At 42.0% G+C, this 25,482-nt stretch overlaps 1 protein-coding gene across 3 annotated transcripts in view; it reads left to right on the forward strand.

The window, feature by feature from the left end:
- FTO (FTO alpha-ketoglutarate dependent dioxygenase) overlaps window positions 1–25,482 on the forward strand; it is a 413,048-nt gene that overhangs the window by 249,367 nt on the left and 138,199 nt on the right. The window lies entirely within an intron of this gene.

Below are 25,482 nucleotides of genomic sequence, written 5' to 3' on the forward strand. Positions count from 1 at the left end.
CTTATTCATCAACCCCATTTTTAGAATCAAGTAGGAATTACTTTTGCTTCCACCTACCTTCTTTCCACTTGGAGTTACCTGTGGTTAAAAAGCTGTTGGGTGGAAAGTTTCTATAAATAGTTAGCTTTTATAGAATTGATGCTTATAGAGTAAACATCGTGTTATCCTCTTCTTTTCTGAAAAACAGTTGATACGTGGAATACTCAAACTCATTCCTCTAAATGTTGGGGTTGTCCTTTGAAGTATCATCTGTGTCTGAGGAAGAGGGAGAAGAATTGGGAAGACTACGTTATATTTTGCTTCAGAATCTTATTTAAGGCTTAAAAATTCTATGTGCTTAGAAGTTGAGAACATTTATTGATAGCCGTAATATTCTCCAAATGACTTCATGTAACAGAATTTACAATAATTGATAGCTTTACTAGGAATAATTATCATAAAAATAGATTTGTCTGAATAAGACTGAAGGTGAGCATTTTCCAAGAAAGGAGACAGAATGAAGTATTGATTCTCATTAGATATCAGAAAGCCGCTTTTTCAAATATGTATATTATCTCTGAATTCAAACCTGCATTTAAATCATAGTTTTAAAATTCTCAATGATAGCCACTACCCCTTTTGATACTGTGCTCAGAGTAAATGGCAGACAGTTTTAACTACTATAATGACTAAATTATTTCCAACTTAATTTTCAGTACTTTTACAATTATCTTTTGTAACTTTTATCTATTGTAACTTTACGTGTGTGTACTCATGAAAGTTTGCATATTTTATTAAATAATAGATCATCGGTGTGGGGACATCTAAGAGGATTCTTCTTTTCTGTTTGACATTTTATTTCTTTCCTATGATTATTTTTATTAAATAGGAAAAGGAGGAAAAAAGGAATTTCCCTATAGTCTCTCCTCCAGCCCCCTTCCCTCCAAAGGCAGAGAAAGCACAAAGGCCGAGAGTGGATGTCTTTTGTTGAGGGCGTTTGGTTTGTTAACAATAATTTCCTATTACACCAAATCATCAGACAACATGGCCAGAGTGGCCTGTTTAAAAGGAGTCTGGTTTCAGCATTTCTGGCCCTTCCTGCTAACAGTTTAATCAGCAGCTGGAGCCAGTGTTGAAGTTGATGTAGTCTAGCATCTGAAACAAGAATTCGCAAGTCCTTTGTGTTAGGGGAGGAGGAAAGAGAGAGCTTAGCAGCTGACACTACGCAGACCCCCTTAAAACTTAAACACCTGAAAGAGAATTTCAAGAGGCTGGTGTCTTGAGAGCTCAGAAGGAAAAGTGTCCTCAGAGTATTAAATAACCATAATCCTTCTCCCCTCCCATTTGATGTTTCTCATCCTGGTGACCTATCTAAAAGGCCCTTCCATGTGATCCATATAAACAGACGGTTACCATGCACCTTTCTTTTCCTCATCAAAGCGTCATCTGGTTGTCTGGAGTCAGGCATGGCCTCGAGTAGCCATCAAGCATGTGGTGGTGAAAGTTATAAAACATCCACTGCCGTACACACCCGGCTGCCTGTGTTTTAGAGATTGGCCTATTGTGTACTTTGGAATTACATGAGGAAAAATGTGCTTTGACAGAAAATAATTAGCACTCACCAAAGGCCAAGCAATAGGTTATAGTATTTTACTTTTATCAAAGCTATCAGGGGATCAGTTAGATTAGATAATAGAAATTTTTTCCTCTGAAAGTTGAATACAGATGACTCTAATTACCTTATATTGCACGTTGGAGACTGCGTTATGAATTGTACAACTTTGAGAAATTTCGGTCGACCGAGACCACAGCTGGCAGTAACTTTAGTGTAAGTCGATCGTACTAAAGGCTTTCTCCCCCACCCCCAGCAGGTTCGTTTGGGATCATATTAGGGAGAATATTTTAAGTGAAACTTGTAATTTGGTTATAAAATACTCGTATCTCTCTCAGGTCCAGAGCTGCCGAGCCATTGTTTGGGGCTCACTGAAGTCTCTTAAACTGGAAGCATATGTTCCTTGTAATTCCGCTTTTTGAACAAAGTGTCAATTCTGCATGACTTGGGGTAACCGAGTTTGTCACAGTGTCACACAACCCTGCCATTCTAGAGGCACATTTGAGTGCTGTGGGTTTTCTTCCCCCAGCTCAGTAATCCCATAAACAACCCTCTCCAAATAGGCTTATTAGGGCTGTCTATTCACTTCCCCAGAGCTGAATGATCCAAAGTACATCAGGAGGAGCTGTGTGAATGCAGGGTAAGTGTTAACAGAAGTGGTACAGAATTTCTGAAGATTTGGCTTTGTTTATACAGTCCGCTCTGCCTGATGGACAGCTTGTTATAGCTTTTAAAGAACTGGCCAAGCCCTCTGATCTGACCCCTTCTTGACCTCCGCAGCCCGAAGGTCAGTCTGCAGCTAATAAACCCTGAGGTTCGTAGGGTCTACTGTAGGAAAAGGCAGAAAAAGAGCAGCTGCAAGGATTGGGTGTCCCCAGATAGGCTGCTTTGGGGTCACTCTCTGATAATGAAAATCATTACCAAATTATATGGAAGTTTAACTGCAATAGTGAGTGAGAGGAGGGTGGAGCCCAGCGTATTAGGTTTGATAAATGAACTGTGAAGAGGCCCATCTGGCTCTCAACATCTTTCCCCCCCTCTTTCCCTACCAAGGGGAAACATTTTAGAATAACAGCAGTACATATAGACTCAATGACCCATGCGAGGAGCTGGGATGGATTAAGATTTAATGGTGACAGTGGCAGAAATTATCATTTGAAAAGTGCACCAAAGGAAAGGTACAGTCCAATGTCCACACCCGACTTGTTTTCCTAAATAAAACGTAATAAAAATCAATGCCTTGTTTATTTTATACAAATCCTCGGCGCTTTTCTTAGATTACTGAAAATTTTGAGTGTGTTGTTTATTACGGAATAATCAGAGGCAGCTTCACAAGTGGAATGGGCTTCCTTTGCCTTGAACATATCAGAATGAGACTCAAACATTTTTTCTGCCTGTTTGCTCAGCTTCAAGAATGTAGGTAAATCAAGTATTAGAGAAAATGCTTTACAAAAAAACTGGTGTCTGTTCTGGCATTGACCACTGATCATTAGGGATTTTTTGATACTTAATATACATGTGAACAATGTTGAACCATGTTCCGTTCTTACTATGACCTGACAGTTCTTCTGTAAAAATCAGAAGAAAACACATAATGTTAATTGGATCGTTTATGTTTGTTTCTTTCTTTATTCCTTTTTCAAAGAAGCAGCAGAGCTATGCTAATTAGTGCCAGTCATGGGTAGGCCACTGTAAGCTGCGTGTCCCCTTATGCGTCCCCAGTTTCTCATGAAGTATCCGGACTTCAGACTAGTGACAGCAGAGACCACGAAGGCCTGTGATTTTCTAGACTGGCACATACCACGATTCTGTTTTCTGAAACAAGAATGATTTTATTCAGTAAGCATCTTTTGTGAATTCCATATGCCTTCTGCGCACAAAATGCCACATCAGATCCTGTTCGTATTGGAGAGCAATGCTTAGCAGCTAGTCTAAGGGTTTATTTGGGGATGATATTGCATAAAGTTCCTAGAAAGAGCCTGTGGAAGGAAGGCAGTGAAAGGCAAATTGATAGAGCCATCCTCACCACAATAGAGGGCAAGTTGCTCTACCCACTCTGGAAAGGATTTGATTGCAGATGTCTTGCGAGACTAGAATTGGCATAGTATTGAAACCCTCTTCTATTTAACTACATTTTCTACATAACACAAGCCTCACCCAGACAATTATTATATTGAAAATGGAGGGCGGCGCCTGTGGCTCAAGAAGTAGGGCGCCGGTCCCATATGCCGGAGGTTGTGGGTTCAAACCCCAGCCCCAGCCAAAAATAATAAAAATAAATAAATAAAGAAAGAAAGAAAGAAAAAAGAAAATGGAAACAAAAGGTTTCTAAACGTTACCCAAAGTTAGCAAATCTTTACTTGGAGGTTTTCACTCGACTGTGCACCTCTGTGAGGATTTATAGTGAGAAGTCAGCGAGGTAAAGGGTATTGCAGGGAGTTGAGGAACTCTTTAGAGTTAACTGTGCTTTTTTTTTTATTTTTTTTATTTTTTTTATTGTCGGGGATTCATTGAGGGTACAATAAGCCAGGTTACACTGATTGCAATTGTTAGGTAAAGTCCCTCTTGCAATCCTGTCTTGCAACTTTAAGGCCTTGCTTCCAAACTTTTTCTAAGTAAAGTGTAAATGCAAAAAATAAGACAACAGCAAAGCCATTAGGATTTTTGAAATTTGAGAGATAATTCAGGTAACATGAAATTTCAAATAACATAAAATTCGTCATTTTAAAGTGTATAGTTAAGTAATTTTTTTAGAACACATACTAGATTGTATAACCGTTACCACTATCCAAGACCAGAGCATTCCAGTTACCCCAAAGTGAAACCCTGTGTCTGTTAACGGCCGCTCTCCAGCCCTTCTCCAGCCCTACAACCCCTGAAGTGCTGTCTACCTCTGTGGGTTTTCCTGTTCTGAACCTTTCTTATGAGTGGCATCAGACACCTTGTGGCCTTTCTGCCTGGTTCCTTCATTTAGCACCCTGAGGTCAGGGCTCATCCAGGTCATAGCGTAAGTGCTTCCTTCCTGGCGTTGCTGGACGACGCCTTCTTGTGTGTGTGCCACGCTATATTCGGGTATTCGTTCCGCAATCGTTTCCACTTCTGGGTATTGGTGCTGTGAACACTCATATAGATGTTTTTGAGTGACATGTTTTCCCTTCTCTTGGACATATACCCAGGAGTGGAGTTGCTGGGCTACGTGGTGACTCTGTGACTAACTCTGGAGGAGCGGCCAGACCTTTTCTCATCTGCTGCCCCATTTTACCTTCCCACCAGCTATGCAGAAAGCTTCCAGTATTTCCCGTGTCCTCATCAATACCTGTTATTTTTAATTTCTTCTTATTGTAGACATCCGGCACACTGTGGTTTTGATTCACATTTCCCTGCTGACTACTGGTGTTGAGCCTTATGAGCTTTACGAGCTCAACATCATCGTCCTTATTGGGGAACTGCAGATACATCTCTTCATGTGCTTATTGAAATCCACTCATTTTTAAATAGCATAGTTTTAAACATGGCAAACTAAGGACTCATGCTTCTTGTTAGTGGTGAAGAGCTCACAAGCCTGATAGGGGTCTTTGGCTGTTGAAGAGGTGAGCTTCCAAATGGGGCTGTCATTAAATTGCGGCAGTGTCCTTTCCCTGTCACTGTGAGTAGGCCTTTCCTTTATTTGCATGTGTCTCTCTTTGTTTCTGGAGACTCCCTACTTATTCTTTCTTCCATTTTATTCTGTTTCTTTCATGACAGTGTCTCCAATCATGCACACTGGATATGAGTGTAGCCTGATGGAATGGAAACTCAATTTATAGCTCTTCACCTGGTAGGTTTGAACAGGACTTACTGTACTCCCATAGTAGACAGCTTCATTTGGGTTTAAGGAGCCTTAAAATGGTGCTGATAATAGTTTCAAAAGATGTTTATGGCAGTTTCTTAGAAGTTTTTAGAACTACTTACTTCTGGTTAGGAGTGTCTCTCAGAGACCTGAATAGCTTTTCATACTTACCTTCCTCCTATTAGGCTTGGCCAGCTCAAAAAACTGCCAAGTTAGCATTCTCTCTGGACAGGCAAAACAACTGTCTGATTCTTTGTCATCTTCTTATTCTCCATGACCCCAGCTACTTATACCACTTAACCCCAGAATGGATCCACCCCAGACACCTTTGTTAAGGCTCCAAAGTCTGGTTGTTAGAACCTAGAACTTGACATGAATAGGATTTACTTTTCCGAGCCAGTCAGCTTTAGAACTTTGATCTGGGCTCAATAAATAAAACACTTTGTGTAAGTTACTTATATGGGCCAGCTCAGGTTCTCAGACAGTTACGTTAAGGTTTTCATCGTGGGTGTCTGGTCTTTCTTTTTATGTCTTAGCAGTCCTGGATTCTACGCAAAACTGAGAAGTCAAGACAGTTCTTAGTTTAGCAATTAACTGCTGTTTCCTGAGTGCTTATTATGTACAAGAAACCACTAGACACTGTGGGGAATCTCAAAATGAGTATGACTCACACCTCAGCTCTGAAGTAATTTGTAACTCAATACGGAGGCAGTTAATAATGCAATGGCTAGCGTGTACATTTTTATTTTTTTGTGTGAAGCACTGTACAAAAGTATAAGGTGACTTAGCAACACGGCTCGCCTTAAAGAGAACTTTGAATATTTTGGTAGCAACTTACAAAAGGGGATAACCTGACAATGATCGTGTGTGCACTTGATTTTGTGTTTACATTTTTGTCTCTCCCAGCAGAATGTAAGCTTCATGAAGGCAGGACATACCTGCTTTAAAACCTGTACCCCAGATCTTTGTCACATTAAGCTAAAAACTGGCCATAAAGAAATTATCTGACCTGCCTTGTTTGACTGTCGGTCATTAGACCCCATTCCAATGAGCGAGCGTCCTGCCCCACACCCAGAAGGAAGGAGCGAGCTCAGATGGGCCAAGAAGAATCTAGACAGACGGGCTGTGCTGAGTTTCCTCACTCAGACCCTTTTATCCTATCAGGTTTCTACATGCTGTCTGTGTTTTGTTGAACCAAAGCATAAAAATGGACAGTTTCCCCTCTACCTCCGAGTCTTCATTCTGAGGGCTCATGCATGTGTGTATACACAGTAGATGAATATGTATGCCTTTCTCCTATTCATCAATTTGCCACGTGTCAGTGATTTTTCAGCAAACCTTTAGGGGGTCAAGGCCATTGGTCTCTACAGAAATGATGTTCTGAGCAAGGAGCCATACCGCCTTGTTCACTACCTACGCCAGCGTCTGGGGCAGCGGTTCTCCACCTGTGGGTCGCAACCCCTTTGTAACAATGAAAATACATCCTGCATATCAGATATTTACATTACGATTCATAACAGTAGCAAAATTACAGTTATCAAGGAGCAATGAAAATAATTTTATGGTTGGGGGTCACCACAACATGAGGAACCGTATTAAAGGTTTGCGGCATTAGGAAGGTTGAGAACCACTGCTCTAGAGGAACACCTGACACTCAGATTTATGTAATGACTGACTGAGTGAGGTAACTTTTCTCCCAACCCATTCCTGTGTTTATAAGTACTTTGTGTTCCTTGTTAATTTTTAAGAAGAATAACCACTTGCAATATTGGCCTGTTGCTTTTTTTCCTAATGTGCCAGGTGGAAACCTTGAAATTAGAAGTCGGGATGCATCTCTGATATTGGAAGTAAGTATTGGTTATGCATCTAACCTTGCTGGGGTGGAAACCTTGAAATTGGAAGTGAGGAGACATCTCTTTTGTGCAGGTCTTTGGTGTTTAAACCCAAGATAGCACCCCAGGCTCTTGTTCCAACATGAGGGAAGAAGGGTGCTGACTCGAGGGTCCTGTAGGAGGGGACCACCATGGGACTAGGCTGTGCCTGAGACAGAAGTCTCATCCCGAGTCCCTGCCCTTGCTAGAAATGGAACAGAGGTGTGTGAGGAGGGGAAGAGCTGGGGTGGGGGTGGGGGAAGGGGAGACTTGCAAACTCTTCTTCGGGGCATGCCTCTGAATAAAGGGGTGGGTTTTAGTCTAAGAGAGGCAAGGCTGAGGCCACCGTGGCTTCAGGCCTGTGTGCGGCTGCCTTTTCCCATTACCTGCTGGTGTTCTGATGTAGTTTCAGTGACATCATTGCAGTGGTGAGCATTAGCCTTGGTGACTTGGCCAGAACCTGTTTTTTGCTTCAGGAGTTGTGGTTACAAAAAATGGAGCCCCAGCCTTCAGGATGGGCTATGGGCTGCTGAGGTTGGTGCAGCAGCTGCTGAGGCTGTGTTAGCTGACCAGGTCAGCCGCTAGCATTCTTTCTGGAGAGAGTAGCTGCTTATTCTGGGAGAGCTACTTAGTTGGGAACTGGAAGTGGTGGCATGTCTAGTTCAGGGAGCTGGATTGGTTTGCAGTGTCGTGGTGGGCATAAGGAGATTCAAGGGAGGAGCAGGGAGGCGCTGGCCTGTTAATGGCCACCGATGACTTTCTTTTTTACTGCATCTGTCCCGTCTCCTTTAATAATTACAGTCTCTGCTTTCTGCTGCCCTTAAGCAGAAGAATGTCCTTTGTGTCTCTGAACCAATTACTCCATAAAACCTGATAACTCCATAAAACCTCCTCATAAAAGTGTGGGAATTGCAACATTGTATAAATTTAGAGCAAGGATTAAATGAGACTAGAGATAGGGTTACCTTTTTTCCCCAAGATACAGCAACTTATCTTAAGGAGGCAAGTGTTGTTAATGTTATTACCCTTGTTACTGTCATCATTTGAACAGTTTTATGGGGGACAAAAGCCAATTGACTTCTGTGCATCTTATTTATAAAATCAACACATGGGTTTCCCCTCGAGTTTCATTTCTGACAGGTTCTATGATTAGTCGCTGGCTGTTTCTTATGGGCAGTACTTCTTAAACTTTTGAGAAAATATTGATTCATTCATTTATTCAACTTTAATACTTCAATATTTATTAAGTATCTATTAAGTATTATTTTCTAGGCACTGTGCCAGGTCCCAGGAATACAACCGGGAAGCAAACTGATGAAACTGTTTTCTTGCAGAGCTTGTATTCCAGTGGAATGGCAAATAAGAACTGTTTTCCTAAGTTGAGCTCTGCAAATTTCTTTTATAAAAATTGCCATGTCCTGTATATTTAATACTCAATGGAACCAAAATAAAAATCATTCAGTTGAGATAAAGATACAATTTTCTTTTCTAATCTTCACTCCGATCACTTGCATTTCTAGTTGTAGGGATCATATTTGTGAGGTCTCCATGGGATACCAGTGTTCTGACGAACACCATCACACAACATGAATTTCTCCTTCCCTTATCTGCACCCTGGTTCCCAGCTACTTTTACAAGGAATACATCACTTTAAAGGTCTTCGCTTTAAAGAAGAGTTAGATTCAGCCATGTCCTTTTGACAAACCTCTTATGAGAGAGAGCTGGAGAAGCTGTGCCCCCCATCTGTGTTGGGGGTTCCACGCGACAGTGCACCGAGCATTTCATAGATGTGGTGGTCGTTGCCATGAGTGGCCCTGCATTGGTTCAGCAATATTTATTGAGTGCCCACCTGATACTGGTGCTGTCCTGGGCCCCGAGGTTATAGAGATGTGTCACCCTTGATTAGGGGAATATCTTATACAAAGTAGAATAATACGTGTGGTGAAAGATACTGAGTCATGGTTCTGTGAAAACTCTTGTCTCGGGGAAGAAAGAAATGGGTTCTTTTTAAGTGTTCTTCTGTGAGTGATTCTGCTCCATTGGCAAACTGTTGGCTACAAGGGGGTAGGTGTCCAAGTATGAGTGAGAAATAGGAGAGAAGTCTATATATGATCCTGGGTCACTGTATAAAATTTATGCCACTTTCTCTCCTGAGGGACCTAGTTCGATGTTGAATGGGGGCAAAATTTGTTTTCTTCCAGAGCAAATTTCATTACTATGGCGTAGTGGTTGGGTGCATAGATTCTGAGTCACATGGCCTGGGTTTGATTTCGGGGTCCACTTTTGTAACTTCAGACAAGACACAATTACAGATTTTTAATGGCCTTACGGCCTTAAGGCCACATGTGACCTTCTAGGTCTTTAAGTGTATCTTTTGACTGAATCCAAATTTTACAGAACAAATTCTTTTATTAGAAGGGGTGAAGCAGAAGATAAGCTTTTTTTGCCTCATTTGGTTCTTATAAAAAAAAAAAATCTTGAAATCAGAAGACTGCAGGTTGCCTACACCTAGAAGATGATAATACTAGAACCTGTTTCATAGAGTTGATGAAGCAATTCCACGTAAACCACCTGGAGCAAGGACCTGCAGCATACGAGGTGTTCAGTAGAAATCCCCTGTCTCGGGGCAGCGCCTGTGGCTCAGTGAGTAGGGCGCCGGCCCCATATGCCAAGGGTGGCGGGATCAAACCCAGCCCCGGCCACACTGCAACAAAAAAATAGCCGGGCATTGTGGCGGGCGCCTGTAGTCCCAGCTACTCAGGAGGCTGAGGCAGGAGAATCGCGTAAGCCCAAGAGTTAGAGGTTGCTGTGAGCCGTGTGACGCCACGGCACTCTACCAAGGGTGGTACAGTGAGACTCTGTCTCTACAAAAAAAAAAAAAGAAATTCCCTGTCTCATTGTCATCTTCAAATCAAAACATTCCAGAGTCAACCCAGACACCCTTACCCAAACCAGCCTCCGCTTTGAGGAAGTGCCCCATGTAAAAGTATCCCAGCCTCCATGTCGCTAAACTGGTACAGGGAGGAATGCTAGGCAGAGCTCAGCCTGTGCCGGGCCCCGTGCTAAGTAAGCAGTGTCACACGGAATTGACAGAAGGCTGGACTCCAGTCTCAATCCTATCACCAGACACTTCGGACCATCGCAACTTTATCTAAGAAAAAGAAGTAACCTGAGCCGGATGACCCCAAAGGCATCTTCCAGCTCTGACAGGTTAGATCCCAGGGACCAACAGAGGTAAGTGCTACACCCCGGGGCCTTCGCCCTTTTGCTTCCACTTTCCTTGAAATGGGCAGTTGTGCTCATTTTACCCAAAATAGCTGCTAACATTGATTGAAAATTCACAACATGCCAGGCAGGGTTTTAAATGCTTTATATGGTGAGAAAAGGGAGCAGAGAGAGGCAGAGTAACTTGCCCAAGGCAATAGCTAGTGAGTAGTGGAGATGGAATTTAAGCCAAGATGGCCCACCTTGGCCAAGAGCAACGACAAAGCTTTAGTTTTTATCAACCACTCACATGGTGGACTAAAGACTTTGACCCTCACAGTATAGGGTTTAGAGACTTGCCAGGATCCTCTCCAGTGTGGAGATAGATGGGTATGCATCTGTAAATATTTATTTCCTCCAGCATTTAAACCTGTTTCACACTTTTTAGTTGCGGGTGCATCTCTGTGAGAAAGTAGTGTCCAGCTAATGCTTTATAAATCCCCCTACCATAAATCTTTTAAAGGAAAGTTATCACCTTTATAGCTATGTCATTTCTTTTATATTGGTTACAACTTTTAGGAGGTGGGGGAGGAGGGGCAAAGATGAGAACATCAAAGTGTAGCCTCCAAGAATGTGTAAATCCTCTAAGTAATTTTGGGGGTGTGTTAGTCAAGGCCGATTTGAGTAGGTGCCCTTGAGGTGAAAGGGTAGCAATTTATCTGCTCCTTAATGGGTTAATCGCCAGCTGTACAGTATGTTTCCATCTAGGAAACAATTTACCGCACATGAAGAGCAGTAATTTTATTCTATCTCAGGGGTGTCCCCAGTGTATTTTACAAATTTGCTCTGTAATGTATATTCCAGGTTACAGATAAACGTTTAACTGGCTTTCAGTTGAGGAAAAAAGTAACACAGGGGGGTTGTGGGGTATGTGTGAAGGAGCAGCTCTGTTGGCCTGTAGGGGACACTGTTGCATCATTTATCGGAATTTTCCAATATCTTGTCCCAGGACAAAAAAACAAAACAATCAGAAAACAAAATAGGTCAGTCACCTTAAAATTGCTCATTAAAGTTATTTGAGTCATTCCAGTGTGTTTGGAATATCTACCATTCCTCTGGAATAGGTCACACTGCTTGGGGGCCACGCATGAGGGAACAGTTCAGTGTTTCTATCCGAGTTGGGATGATCTACAGAACTCTTCTGATTAGCTTGTTCTCCATATTCTCCTTCGGGTAGCGAGCTCAGGGGGGACTTTTCAGTTTAATAAACCTTTAGGTTTAGTTGACCATCTCAATCTTTTCTTTACCACCTTATGCTTGTGTTAAGTTGAAATGCTTCCATTCTGTTGTATGCTAGATACATATTATAAGCCTTGGAAGGGCATTTTGGGAGTTCTGATTGTCCTCTTTTTATCTATGACTTTTTCTTCACTTAAAAAGACGCTGTTTTCTGAGAAAATGAAGTCGTATCTACAAGGAAGGCTTGTGCAGGGCTCGGTCTGAACTCCAGGTGCTCCTCTGCGTCTGTCCGAGTGCCCCATGACCTTGCCAGCAAAACTGCTGCCCTTCTGCCCAGCTCTGGCCTCTTCCCCACCAGAATATGGGCCTGCAAGGCAATGGCAGTGAACCCTCGGAAAGCACAGGTTTTGCTAAGGCAGTGCGCACAGTAATAATATTGCTAGCCTGCTTCATTTCCAGTTTCACCATTAATTATGCCTTGTGTTTCATCCAGTTGGTGCTACCCTCCCAGTGTTAATTATAACCTACAAGACTGTTACAGTTAATTTTATGGCAAGCATATTGTCTCTTCAAGGCTCCAGAGCAGCTCATAAATTATCTTGAAGGTAAAATGTAACTTGGGGAACTAGTTATGAAAATTCCATCCATCTCGCTTAGGAGCTGCAGCTGCTACTGTCAGCTGCCTCTCCGCCGCATTGTGAAGGAATTACGGTGGGTCAGGTTTAAGAGGGTAGGCCCAGGCTGTCACCAAGGAGAAAGGCTGTCCTGGCCCTGTCAGACGAGTGCCTTCTGCCAATCCCCGGTGGTTTCACTGTGCAGGCAGGAAGAGGCAGGCAGCACAGGTGGACGGTCCCCAAGCTGTCTGTATTCATTACTTTACAGAAACTTGTTGTAGATAGGCAGATCCACAGACCTTTCCTCCTCGCTGTTGTCATGATGTTAGGCATCATCTGCAAAGTGTGAGTGAGATAACTCTATAACTAACGCTGGGCTGGGTTCGGGATTCCAGGAGAACAGGAGGGTGGGAGCTGTTGGTGGCAGCACCTCCCCACAGCCCCACACCACAGTTTCTATCTCGCAAAAGCCCTCGGCTTGAAGGAGCATTTTATTTGTGGTTGTTCTTTTTCGTATAATCTGATAAAGTGAAATTTCACTGTGAACGAATGTGCTCTAAATTGCTAGCTAAATAAATTAGCAGGTTATCTTATTGGGAGAATAAACACTCCCCTTTTCTGTTTCCTCACTCGAAGTCTAAGCTTTCCATTTCAGCCCTCAGGGCTTCAGCATTATTATTTTTAATGACTGAACACAAGTCTTTCATTTAGCTTGTTTGTATAGTTACTGTAAATGATCTTTCTGCTGTTGGTTCTTCATTTGAAACTCTGCATGTTGTGCTGGCTTTAAAAGCTTTGAGGGGGCCTCTGAGAATTGGGAGCGGTATTAAGTCCAGCATCTTCTAGCAGCAGTGGAAAGAAGCGGAAGCAGGAAAGTCAGAGAGGGTGGGAAAGTGTGCCTGCGCGTATGAATCTGAGTGTGAGTGTGAGGGAGGTGTACACGGTGTCGGCCCTGGTGGCGAGCGGAGACCTCTGCCTTATAAAGTAAGAGAGCTGTCCCCTGAGTTGGAGACTTCTTCCCGTTGTATTTCCAGACATTTTTATTGTGTTCGCACATCCATTAGCTTTTGTATCAAGGCTGCCTAGGATCACTACACTGGGGCTGTGTAACTGAGACCTGGTTTTGAGGGGTTAGATTGGACAGAGAAATCACGCCCAAAGACACACCAGGCTTTCTGAAGAAAGTGATCTTCTGAGCTCTGTATGATGGGGGACTGAGTAGGGTATTTGCAAGTTTTCTAGTAAATGCTAGTGGATTCAGACCCGGGGTTGCAAATCAAAAGTCTCCAGGGCCTACCAATAATCCGTGAAGCAGAGAGAGGGGACTGAGGTGAGCGAGGGAGTTCCTGTTTCTCAAGGGGGCAACTGCTACTCAGTCTTGCAAGGAGGTTGGATCCATGAAAGTGGAAAATTCTGATTGTGTGTGTCTGTTTCTGAAGTCTCCCAGCTATTTAAATGTTAGCGACTAATTCAAATGTTTTACAAACAGTTTACAAACTGTTATTCAAGCTAATCTAAACATGTCTGGAAACTGGATAGTGTGGATAGCATTCTGATACAGAATGGAAGTAAAAAGCCTTCTCAATCTTCTTACACTTCTCAAGAATAGAGGCAGGGACCCTGGCCAGGAGACCAGAGCACAGTCTCGGCACTGCCTCTGTGACCTGACGGCATTGTTCTGCTCTCCTACCTGGGCTCTGGCTTGGAGGAAGTATTTGCCTGTACACACAATGTGTGTGTATGTTTGCCTTGAACTTGGCAATGTTTGTTTCCTTTTACAGGCAAAGTATATGAGCATTTCCAAAAGGGAGAGAGGTGTATACAGCTCTCATTATCACTGTAAAAAGTGTCTGCGAAAATGTTGGCAATTTTGAATCTGAGGAAGGATTTGCTTCTTTTTGTTTTTGATTAATATGAGGGTGCATATGATTAGGTTACATTGTTTACATTTGTTAGGAAAAGTCCAACTTGTATTTGAGTCTGTCACCCAGGAGGTGTGCCATATAGCCACACATTGGGTTTAATTCTCAGACAGGAAGGACCAGGACTTCCTTTCTAGGAATCATCATTTCTCTCCGACACCCACAAGCTCCTGCATCCACGCCCAGCTCCTCCACAGGGAGACCCAGCTGTGTTTCGCAGCACAAGTGAAGCTGGCACAAAGACGTCATGTGGTCAGAATTATCTCTGAGTCTCACTGCTCCAGACTGATGGCCTCTTAGAGGTGTGGTTTGGGAAGTTGTTAAATACATGTGGGTTTGAGCTTCTAGGGAAGAGGAAAATATAAAAACTATTTTTCCTTTAATAAAGAGAAAAGGGTAAGCCTACACCTTGGCTGCCACTCGAGTGAGCTGTTACGCAGACTGCCACTCAAGTCAGCTGTTACGCATGCGTGGTTAAATTTCATTGTAAATATTTCATAAGGGTTATTAGAATGGAGCCAGGCTGACATCACAGCCCTCACTGTACCAGAACTATTTCATTAGAATAAGCCAACAGTTCCAAAGAAACATGAATTTCTATGGCAGTGTTAACCTCAGGTCACAAAGCCCTCTGGAAGACATTTCTGTATCAATGTTTATAATCTCTGCATTTATGGATTTGCAGCTTTTGTTAAAAAAAAAAAATCCCAAAGAGACTTTATTTTGGTTAAATAAGACTAGCTTGTGAAATAGTCTATATATTCAAATCCGTTCTAACCCAACATCTTGGCAGCCTTTTGGATAAATAATGTCTTTTCCAAAATGTGTGTATTTGAAAAAGGAAGAGGAAAATTGAGTGGCACGCTGTGTCTCTAGATTGCCATGAACTGACAGAACCTAGGAGAGAAAGCGCAGACTGACAGTTCATTAATTCTTTGAGCAATTACAGAGCTGTATGTTTACTTATTGATGAATAAAAGGTTGCAGTGAAGAGCAAAATGTTTACCCTAACTATTTTCATTTTCTCTTTTTGGAGGGGGAGGTGAAGGATGACTTAAGCATGCATTTTTGTTTTGTTTTGTTTGTTTGTTTGTTTTTGGTGTGTCACACAAGTGTGTATGAGGTTTTGGAGGCATTTGTCAGAAAAAAAAAAAAGAAAAGATATTCACATTTGTAAAAAAAAAAAAACTTAATCCATGCTCACAGATGGTCCTGTTCAGGTGCTATTTTAATTATGAGGTAAAAAACAGCCCCACACAGTAGGAAGTCATCTTAATAAATGGAGTGGAGCTTTTGTCTTCAAGCATCAAAACAGCCTTGTTACTGAGAAATTTAAATACTTTGTTTTATAGGGGAGAGTCTCAAAATGACCAAGATATTTGGAGAAAGCAAAACGATGGAGTCCTCTAAAGATCCAATGAGTTCGCTGGAAATCTTTTACAATTAATTGTGCAGCTTTGAATGTCCTTAGAATTGGCCATTTTCTGTGATGGCTTTTCCAGTGATTAATGTTGCCATCGAAATGTTCATGCAATGGAAGGAAAAGACGCAGAACAAATGGCAGATACATTTTAAAAATTGTGATCCCAAATGGAAGGATCTCTTGACTGTTCTTAAGCTCCAAGGGCTGCTTTGCCCTTCAAGTGATAGAATGCCCAGAAGAACTAATAATAATTTAAATGGTGTCATCACTTAACTTGCACTAATAACACACAAATAGAGCAGTCTTCTTATTAAATATTAGTCATATATTATAATAATGTTTTACTGTCTTTCCCTTAGTGGGGAATTATGAGGACCTCATGTTAGGACCTCAGTGTCCTGACATAGTTAATTATCCATGGATAATGGTTTTCAGCCATCCTCGTTCCCAGCGATGCAGCTTTGTTGCTAAGGGCGTAGTATTTGCAGGCTCAGGTGCAGCGCACCTAGGCACTTGCCTGCAGAAGCAAACAGCTGTGTTTTCCTTACGGTGTTATACATCACAAAGAGCATCTCATTTATAATAGCTGAGCTAACGGTGCAAGTGCACACCTTGATGTCCTGTTCTACACAGTGATAATATATTTGCTGTAGAGATATTAGCTTGGTTTTTTTTAGTAATTAATCTTTTCTTACACCAAATATATCACATGAAAACAGGTTAGCACAGGGGTCAAAATACATTTAAACCAGTCTACAGAGATTGGATAAGACCTCTAGATATAGTGTCATGTTTTCCTTCACAGGGGCCTCACCTTGCCTCCAAGCTATCCACCAACACAGCACTCACATTACTAGGAATTTAGGCTAATAAGAGGGACTGAGCAAAGTCAGCTGAGTGACCATCCTTCACGGTCAGTCCTTGACAAAGCTGTGCATTTTCCACTCGGGTCATTGTGATGGGGGTTTTTTGTTGAATCTAACACACATCCCAGTCCATGGATAAGTAGGCCCTACTGAGATGTGCCGAGGCCTTGCTCAGAGCCTACTGGTTACACATAGATGGCTCTGTAATACACTGATGAATATTTCTTATTTTATGATCCAATGTAAGGTGGAGGGGTCGGGGAATGAGAGATTGGGGAGAAGGGAAGAGGAAGTGGGATGGGGGGGTCATGGTGTAGGGCACACCTCTTGGAGGTGGGACACAATTATAAGAGGGACTTACTTAACAAATGCTATCAGCGTAACCTGATTCTTTATACCCTCAATGAATCCCAAACAATAATAAAAAAGGAAAGAAAAGTTAATTTGCTTTTCTCTGTGTGCAGTGAGACATTTGAAATTTACTTTCAGCAATTTTGAAATGTACAGTGTATTTTTATTAACCGTGGTTACACTGCTATGCAAGAGATCTCAGAAACTTATCCTTTCTAACTGAATATGTTTTACTTTAGGTTGGAATAACATAATCAGCATATTGGATCCAAGTTTCCCAAATAATATTACTGAGGACAAGACAACTTAATTATCAAGGTTGTTTTTATTTGTTTTTAAGTCAATTTAAAGAAAAATGCTAGAAATGTAATAATGTGTAGGTGGTTCATGGATAAGGCTAGAAATCAGGGTGGACCATATTATCAAAGTTTATAAAATGATGGCGTTATAAACCAGAGGGATCCAGAAATATTTCTCAATCACAATTATGTCATTGTTTGTGAAGATGAGTGTTCTAATAATTAATAGCAGCAGCTAACCTCTATTGAGTCTTTACTATATGCAGATACTTTTCTAAGTGTTTTGCCATATTTCCTTATTCACTCCTCAACTACCCTTTTTTCTGTTTTGTAGTTAAGGTAATTGAGACCCAGAAAGGTCAGAGAATTTACTCAGGATAGTGCAGGTTGTAAGTGGCCAAGCCAGGATTTCAGGCCAGGTTCTACTGCCTTCTTTATGATCTACTTCATTTTTCTGCATCTTTATGGAGTAAGAAATATTTCTCTCTGTGTGTTCTGTAAGGAAGAAGGAGAAAACATGAAAATATGCCACATTGCATAGAGTCATACCACGATCATCGTGTGTTGTGATGAGCTTGAAGCTGTGCAGACGAGTGGGCCCTGCTATGACTGTATTCTGAGCCCTTGGCTTCCTCAGTTGGTATCCTGGATGTAAATTACTATAGATAACTTTGAACCTGGAATTTTTTATTTACGGGAGGGTATCACCTTATTTTTTCCCATTACTGCCGTAGCACACTCTGAATATGTACTACTAGGGGATAAGTAACACATTTCTTTCTAAATGAGGGTCAATGAAGCAAAAAATCTTCGGCAGCTTCCCATATTGTCATACTTAGAGGAGTCTCATAATTCTTTTCCCCAGTCGCTTCAAATACATGCAAGCAATGTCTAACCTTGTGGAAACTCATTGCGAAACTCTGTAGTGAATAGCATGGTTATATTCCCCTAAAAAGAGAGACAAAGTTAACCTGTGAAAATTAATCTTGACTGTTAACAAATGTGCTGAAATGAATGGAAGAACACAGCCCACGGGACGGAGACATAGGTGGGAATTAAGTCTGCCAGGTCCTGTTTGAAATTCTTCTCTGACTCTTTATTTACCTTGGTTTAAAGTCCCAGGAAAGTGCTCATGCAGGCAAAACTTCTCATACCATCCTCTCATTTGGTATTTTTTCTGAGCCAAAAGTACCTAGTTTCCTTAATGGTATTTATGGCCAGTTACATTGCATCAGGAAACTTGACTTGGGTGAGGTGTTAAGCCATGGAGAAATGGGTAATTGAAGCTCTTAGAAAACCCGTACAATGAACGTTTCCAAGCCACCCTCCCTGTGGGCTCCGAGTCATCACGAACAATTATTTGAGATTTGTGAGGTGCTCAAAGAGGAAAATTGCAGAACAAAACGAGTTGAAAGAATTTATACTTTTTTCATTTCAACTTGAAGCCAAGCAAAGGCTAAAACTCATGTCTTGCACCATTGTGATCTACAACCATTTAATTTGCTAACAAGACTTAACTGATCAGGATCTGCAGCCTCCTCCTCCAGTATAATCAAAACAAGGAGCATTTGGCTCTGGAGAGTAACTGTTGTCTCTCTTTTATTGTCCAGCGCCCTTCCCACCCCCATTTTCTTCCTGGCAGGCTGAGATGAAACAGAAAGCTGATATTTGGAGCCACTGGAATTGCAGGCCTTGTAATTTAGAAATATCCATTTTATCCCGTGTAATTTCTTCCCTAAGATTCCTCAGTCTAAATCTGATACAGGTAGGAGCCAAGACAAACAGTCACCATTTATAGTCACCCAGACCAGTTTGAATTTCACTCTAATGTAAAGCAAAGAGAGTTTTTGGCTTCATTTCAGGTGTGTAACAGGGGTAGAAAATGCATTTAAAATTTAGCAGCAAATGTTACCATATGTTTCCATAACAACTGCAAACTTTTATGTTAGAAAAGCAATAATATAAACACGTAGGAATCTTGGAACAGTAAACTATTAATTTACCAAATATAAAAAATCCAGCATGAAGGGGCTTTTATAGCCACAGAAGCCATGAGGGGCCCAGCATCCTGTGAACTTCGCCATTATGTGGCAGAAAATGCTGCCGGTTAGTTTAAATGAGCAAATCTTTTAAAATTATAGGTACAGTGTCAGTTCTCCACAGTGCATTTTTCTGAAACAATGTGTGGTGGTGCCAGCTACGGCTGATTTCTCTTACCATATTGAACTAGTAAAATGCCCCTTAGTAGCTGCTTTCCATGCACATCTGTAGAACAACTGCATTTTTCCCTTCACCCATAGCTTCAAACGTAATGAGGAAGGCCTGGTCCTGGGAAAGTGCAGTGCCCATAGCTGGCTTTAAGCTTGGCAAGAAATAGATGTTTATAGACTGTTCCTATATCTGAAGAGGTCACACTTTTCTCACCTGCCCATTTTGAACTATAAGAGAGACAAGGGGGAAAGTGGATCTACTTAACCACATCCTAAGAATGAGTTAGTAAAGAGAGTTGTTGAAATCACCACCAAGGGAAATTCCGTGCTCTCTGATTTCTCTGTTGGGCAAAGAAATAATCTTCTTTTAAGGGATATATTAGAAACATGGCAACCTATGGATGGGTCTTCTATTTGGAAGGAGGTAATTTGTTTTTCTAAACCTACCTCCGAGTGGGCATAGGGTATTGAATCTTTTCCTAGAATAAAATCAGCAATGTAACCTTGCCATTCAAGGCAGGCCAATGCACCCTGACTAGCTAGAACTTGGGTTAATGATATAACTATCTTTAAACATATATACTGATCAATGAAACTTAAGGTCAAAGAGAAAAAAAGGTGAAAGAGAAGGGGCTGACCTAAAAATTAGGTGTAAAACTTCAAGGGGGTGAGAGTAGGAAGAGAGAGATACAGGAGGGATTAGATCCTCAGCATTTCAGACGGTGGAGAGCAAGTGGTTCAGCTGGGGCAGGGTTTTCACCTGGGCCTCTCGTTAGCCTTCACACGCTGCTGAGCCAGAATCAAGTAGCAGGGTCGTTGGCTAAGCGAGGCTCACAGTGTATGTGAGCCCAAGCAGAAGATGGAGGTGCTAAGGTTTAGGGAGCCCAAGAGAATCAAAGAGAACTTGACCAAACAGGAGGAAGAGTGAGGGGCATGATTTAGGGCAGCAGAGATGGAATTGGAAGGAGAGACACCCCGTGAAGACGTTATTCATTCCCTCGTCTTCGGTGGGCCTTTTTCTAGAGCAGAAACCTGTTTTCGCCCAAGCTGTTGCCTTAATTTGTGTCTAGCTATCCAGTAGCTTGAAGAAGGCTGGTTATGAAGGAAGCAAAGTGCTTCTTCATTCATTCCACACGTATTGAACACTTAACAATGGGCCTGGCCCTGCACTACAGGGTGAATAGAAATCACAGACTGTTTCTTGTGCTGGTGGAGCTTAGAGTCTAGTGGGAGGAAACAGACTAAAAACAAGTAGACAAGTAAAGAAGAAGGGAGGTCACCTAGTGATAGGTACCATGGAGAGAAGGAACCAGGCAGGCAATTGGGGAGGGACCCAGAGCTTTTTAAGGCAGCCCCATTTGAGCTGAGATGAGAGAGAGGAGGAGGAACCAGCCAGTGTGAGGAGGGGTCAGGGAGCCAGGAGAGGTCAGGTACTAGGGTTGGGGTAAGAACTTTATTCCATCATGGCGTTCACTGACTGAGATTAAAAATGAATCCAGAGCGGCACCTGTGGCTCAAAGGGGTAGGACGCTGGTCCCTATGCCGGAGGTGGCGGGTTCAAACCCAGCCCCGGACAAAAAAAACTGCAAAAAAAAAAAAAAAAAAAAAAAGAATCCAAATTCCATTGACAAAGTATTTCGCAGGTTTTCCCTCTGTTACCAGTGCTGTGTTATGTACTATGGAAAACACAGTTATTCTATAGACATAATTAATAGTGAGATAGATACCAAATAAATTGGCATCAACCATGATTAAATCATGAGCTCTTTGAAATAATGAGTCATTACAAGTTGGGGAAGTATTTTTTTTGTTTTGTTTTGAGACAGTCTCACTATGTCACCCTCAGTAGAGTGTCCTGGTGTCACAACTCACAGCAACCACCAACTCTTGGGTTTAAGCGATTCTCTTGCCTCAGCCTCCCAAGTAGCTGGGACTACAACGCCCAGCTATTTTTTGTTGTTGCAGTTGTCATTGTTTAGCAGGCCTGGGCCAGGTTCAAACCTGCCAGCCCTGGTGTATGTGGCCGGCACCCACCTTCACCACTGAGCTAGGGACCCCGAGCCCAAGTTGGGAAAGTCTTTATGAGAAGAAAGGAAGGAAGGAAAGCGGAGCTCCAAAGCTGTTATTACAGAGCACCCACTTTGTGTTCATGCTTCCCACGTATTTTTATGTTTTTTTTTTTTGTCATAGTAATCACATTGAAGGTGAGTGCCATCATCCCCGTTTTATATGATGAGACTGAATTCAGAGAAAGTTATGGAGCTACTGACACACCTCAACTCAAAACCATTTAACACAGGGGTCCTCAAACTATCCCGCGGGCCACACGAGGTGGTGTGATTGTATTTGTTCCCGTTTTGTTTTTTTACTTCGAAATAAGATATGTGCAATGTGCATAGGAATTTGTTTTTATTTTTTTTTTGAAACTATAGTCCTGCCCTCCAGCGGTCTGAGGGACAGTGACCTGGCCCCCTGTTTAAAAAGTTTGAAGGCCCCTGATTAACATCTTAGAACCTGAAAATCACTGACTACTAAATAAAAATATTCCAGGCTGTTCTCTCTCTCTGTCTCTCTCTCACCCTGTTGATATGCTAAAAAGTCAGAAAGGATCTTTTAGGGCTATGGGGAGGAAAGTGTACTCTAGGGAGATCATGGCCTATTATGAAGCCAGTCTTTAGGAGAAAATCCTCATAAATAGAGAAGAGAGCGGTGGCTACGAAGAGGGAGGAGGGCAGACGCTGGAGGAGGAGAGGGGAATTAGCTGTGGAAGCAGGTGTCAGGTGTGAAGAAGGCGGTGGGGGAGGGAGGAGCCCATGAAGACACTGCAGTGTGGAACACACCCTGTCACCCATTTATTTCCTGGAGACAAGCGGAAATACTATAAAAAGGAGCCATAATACAGCCACAAAACACCAACATTTTCTTCTTTGATCTTAGAATTAAAACAAACCCATTTAAAATTTATTTCTATTATATTTAGATATTTGCTTCCGGGATCTTTTTCTTAGGTTATGTTTTTGCGGGATGGCCCTTGGTACACTGGGTCAAGTTTAAGATGATGTTTTTCTTTTTTTTTTTTTTTTTTTTTTGGGCTGGGTTTGAACCTGCAACCTCCGGCATATGGGGCTGGCGCCCTACCCTTTGAGCCACAGGCACCGCCCAAGATGATATTTTTCAACTGAGGGTATATCCCTATGAAAGTTTTCTTATCCCCTGGCTTCTGCTGGGCTGGCATTTCTGACAGACGTGTAAAACAGATGCGAGCATTGTTGCTAATGACAGGTGATTATAAGTGGCATGGGGGCCAAGGTAATTAAACCACAATTTGACAGGAACATTTGGCAATGTAATACTTTAGCATTAGAACTATCCTTGCAACATACTTTCCCCTCTGGCTTGGTGAATGTAATTCATTTTCATCCTTGAATATGTTGCTTTGAGATCTGAAACTGTCCTATCTGAATTCCTTCATGTCCCATTGTAGGTTCTGAAAATGGTTCCCATTGGGTGGGGACCTATCTGGTCAGCATCAGGGACTATCCAAGGCCTTCCCTGTAGCAGTGAGAACAGGGTCTGTGCTCAATTGCTGGGATTATATTTGATGTATTATTATGTCCAATTCGATAGTGATAATGCCTTTGGAGGGAAGCACGAATTATTTCCATACCACTGTTATTTCAGCTTCTCTCCTTTATGGTTGTCCATTTATTCATTAGTTTTGAGTGTAATATTTCTTTCTTTCTTTTTTTTTTTTGTATTTTTTGGCTGGGGCTGGGCTTGAACCCGCCACCTCTGGCATATGGGACCAGTGCCCTACTCCTTTGAGCCACAGGCGCTGCCCTGAGTGTGATATTTCTTAAAAACAATATATTCTTTTTGCAATTGGGATAGTTGACAATGCCTGTTTAGATATTTAGACTGCTTCCTGCTAGCAGCTAATGGTAGCTAATTTATGATTATTTGTTTTCTGTTGGATAAATAGCAGACCCTCATATACTTAATATTGACTTTTGACTTGGGACTAGTTATTGTAAGTCTTATTTATAATGAAAACAGTAACATGATTTCATCTAATAAAGCAGGTAACATTTACCATTTATTATGGTCCTGGCACTTGTCTAAAATAGGAACTTTCCCCAAGCAGGTTAATCCTTTCTTTGATCGCAAAATAAGTTTTGGGTTTTTTTTTGTTTTTGACAGAATCTCACTCTTTTGCCCCAGACTAGAGTACCTTGTATCATAGCTTACAGCAACCTCAAACTCTCAGGCTTGAGCAATCCTCCTGCCTCAGCCTCCGGAGTAGCTGGGACTATAGGTGCCGGCTAATTTTTTTATCTTTAATAGAGATGGGGTCTTGCTTTTGCACAGGCTGGTCTGGAACTTCTGAGCTCATGTAATCCACCCATCTGGGCCTCCCAGAGTGCTAAGATAACAAGAATGAGCCACTACCCAGCCTGCAAAATCAGTTTTTTAATATTCTTGGTATAGAGAATACCTGGCTATTTTAAGAGGTCAGTGAAACAGACAATTTAAAGAAGGCCAGCTATTGGCTAGAGAGTGATTTCTTTTCCTCATCTCATTTTGATTTTCTCTATGAGGGGACATAGAAGGAAAGGAATTTGTGAATACAGTTTGGCTTGTGCTAGAGGGGCTGAGTGACTGCATGTCTTCATGACATTGCCAGCATGGAAAGCTTCTGGGCGCTTCACTGGGCAGCCGGAACAGCTAGTGGCCAGCTTTTACATTCTGCTTCAGGCTGCCGTCAGTTTCTGAGCAGAGGCTTTTTAAAGCTTTGTCAGGCAGGTTAAAAGGTGTCCCACCCCCGGTGTATAAAAAAGAGAGAGAGAGATTAAACTCTCTAAGCCTGCCATGTTCCCTGCAAAATAGCAAGTCAAAATGATTTTTAAATCCAAAGTTACCAGGCTTAGAGGGTGTGACCTTGAGTGAAAGCAGTAACTGCGGAGGAGAGATCTGTGCACAAGACAATTGGCCACAGGCTGGTGGCCTCGGGAAAGCTGCTGAAGCCAGAGTGAATTGTCTTGTTTCTCTGCCTTCAGGCCTACAGAGCACTAACCCCAGATAAATACCCAGCCTGACTCCTAGGCCTCTGGATTCACCAGAGTTCCAGACAGTAAACCTTGCTTAGAGAGCCTGCTTAATGCAAAGCCCGGGCTAAGCTCCAGGAAGTTACAGGGATGAGTAAGACAGGGTTTTTGTCCTCAGGAGACTTAAAATCAGATGAATAATACTAATAATTAAAATTCTCATGGAACCTCTGCTAAAGCACCTAAGTGCTTTGCATGTAACACATATTATGAACTTGTTTAATCCTAAATAATAATGCTAACTTGCCCTTACTGAGTGTTTCTTTATGTCAGGTTCTTTTTAAGTGCTTTATGATAATTAACTATTACAATAGTAGGTATTTTTATTTATTTATTTATTTTTTGCAGTTTTTGGCCGGGGCTGGGTTCAAACCCACCGCCTCTGGTATATGGGGCCGGCACCCTACTCCTTGAGCCACAGGTGCCGCCCCCAGTAGGTATTTTTATTATCTCTGATTTTAAGAAAGGCTACCTGAAGCCAAAAGATGTTAAGTAACCTTCCAGGGCCCAAGGCCAGGAGGCAGAAGGGCTGGGATTCCAAAGCAGGATGTTTGGTTGCAGAGCCCATGCTCTGTGCCATTGGTTCTCTGATTTTAGCATCAGCATCATCCCGTGGGCTTGTGAAACTCAGATTGCAGACCCTTTTTAGGTGGGGCTCCGGATTTTGCACTTCTAGCAAATTCTTAGGTGATGCCAAGTAGGAATGAGGCCAGTGTAAACCAGTCACTATAATACAAGGGAAAGGGAAGCATCCTATTACTGATGTAAACAGAGTGCTTGGAGAACACCAGTAGTGTTGTTATTATTAGTAGTAGTAGTGTTGTCATAATGGCTGACTTTTATTAGTGCTTTGTCTTTACTGGGAGAAAGAGAAACATTTGTAACCATGTAACTATTGTAACTTTTTAAAAAGATCTCATTTAATCAACACAGCAAGTATATGAGGTTTTAACACAAT

The sequence above is a fragment of the Nycticebus coucang genome, chromosome 2, assembly GCF_027406575.1.
Source record: "Nycticebus coucang isolate mNycCou1 chromosome 2, mNycCou1.pri, whole genome shotgun sequence".
Taxonomy (NCBI): Eukaryota; Metazoa; Chordata; class Mammalia; order Primates; family Lorisidae; genus Nycticebus; species Nycticebus coucang.